The following is a 2,191-nucleotide window of genomic DNA, read 5'->3' on the forward strand; positions in this document are numbered from 1 at the left end:
TCTGCAGGGTGGGCCAGTGGGCTGTCAGGCTGGAGACCCAAGCAGAACCAATGCTCCTGTTCGAATGCCATCAGGCAGGAGGAGCTGATGTTGCAGATGAAGGCAATCTGCTAGAGAATTCTCTCTTATTTGGGAAAAGGGTCGTCTCTGTTCTATTAAAGCTTCAACTAGTTGGATAAAGACCACCCATCTTATGGAGGACAGTCTTCTTTACTGATTAAAATGTTAATCTCTTTCTAAAACACTCTCACAGAAACACCTGAAATGTTTGACCAAATATCTGGGCACCCCGTGGCCCAGTCAAGTTGATACATAAATTTAACCATCAACGAGAGGGAGAGGGAGGGGGAGAGTGCCACTGATATAGCTTGAGTCATGTGCCCAGCCCTTTGGTCAGGAGAAGGAAGGGTATTTTGTTTGGCAATTCCAGAGCTTTACACAGAGGGGCAGAACTGATTTCCCATAGTGAAAGTGGGGAGTTGTTACCAGGAGAAATGAGAATAAATAGCAGAAGCCACAAAACAACTGGCTCTTTTCTAAGGAGGGGCTTATTTTGTTAGTTGCTTCCATGTGGGTTAACATCAAAACACATCTCTCTGCTTTGCCTGCCTTCTTCCAGCTCCTCTTCTCTATGTAAAATGGAGAACAGCTGGGATGGGGAAAAAATAATTTCTATCCCTTTTCCTCTTCACCCCCAGTCCTGAGCAGAGGTGACTGAGAGGAGAACATTACCTCCAAGCCCTTGCTCTTAGAGGTTTATGCTAACGATTCAAACTCAAATGCTGGCTCACTTTGAAAAGGTCCCCCCACAATGTAAAGAGCATTTACAAGATGTCCCTGACCCAGAGGAGTTTGAATCTATTGTACTTTGTGCATTTTTCTTCTTTTTTATTCTTTACCTACTAGAGGTGTCATGTAGCTATGGATGCTACTAACCAATCTAGTATTTTGTGAAATTAGAAAGTCACCCCTTCCTCAAGATGCTTTACATTCATTGGTCAGAAATTGTCATAATGTACTGATTTTCTTAGAATAAGACACTGCTATAAACCAGAAAATTGTCACGATACATATAAATCTACCATGTTTACAATGTGAATGATGCCTTCTTAGATATGGCACCCTTGTGTAGTGCTCAATCTATCTGTACGTGGGAAGCCTGAACTATTGAGGGAGAAGGAGACCGTCAGAGATCAGGAAATTTATTTAGTGGTCTTATGAACTGTGTGTGTGTGTGTGTGTGTGTGTGTGTGTGCGCACGCACGTGTATAGGGGGAGTTCCCTTTATTTGGGTTCTGACCAATAGCTGAACCACTGATCAGAGTCAACACAGAAGTATGAATCCGAGACTCCTTTAGTGTGGCAAGTCCACCATAGTCCCCAAGGAAGCTTTTGTGAGGAATTAGGAATCACTTCTGTCCTCTTGGGAGAAGTCCTGAGGGACGTGCATAGCTCAGACCAGACCAGTAGGGAGTGACAATGGGCAGATATTGCTACCCCAAGACACATCTGCTGTGAGATCCTCTTCAGAGGTTTGTAGGCCTGACTTCTGATTAGCACATTAGATAGGTGGAATGACTCACTGCAAATTTCCCAGACCCATGATGGATAGACAAGATCAATAGTCTAAAATGAAAACAGACAAGAAAAAATAAATAGAAATCTAATATTTTTTCCCGTATACCAATGGATCACATTGCACATACTCGGGAGGAACAGCCCACTTTGTAGACCACTAATCTAGAACCTGTTACTTCTCCTACAGCAGCTGCATAGACAGGGCTAATTGATTGCAACACTCTCTCTGAGCCTGTAGGAATCCTCATACTCCATTACAACTCAGTGGTCTCTAGGCCAGGGGTTGGCACACTACAGCCCATTGGCCATATCCTGCCAGATGCCTCTTTTTATAAATAAAGTGTTATTGAGACACAGCCACATTCACTTGGTTATGTCCTGTCTATGCCTGCTTTCATAGCTGAGTAATTGCCCCAGAGACCATATGGTCTACCAAATCTTAAATACTTATTATCTGATGCCTTACAGAAAAAGTTTGCCCGCTCCTGCTCTAGGCAGTCAGTATTGCTCATCGTGTGTTGGTAATGAAAGGTAAAACTTGGGTACCATCCCTACTCTAGAGTCAGGCTGGAGTTTGGAGTTTGGAGCTCATTGTGCTAATGAGGCCCAGCTT

This window comes from Propithecus coquereli, unplaced genomic scaffold (assembly GCF_000956105.1).
Source record: "Propithecus coquereli isolate 6110/MARCELLA unplaced genomic scaffold, Pcoq_1.0 Scaffold32, whole genome shotgun sequence".
Taxonomy (NCBI): Eukaryota; Metazoa; Chordata; class Mammalia; order Primates; family Indriidae; genus Propithecus; species Propithecus coquereli.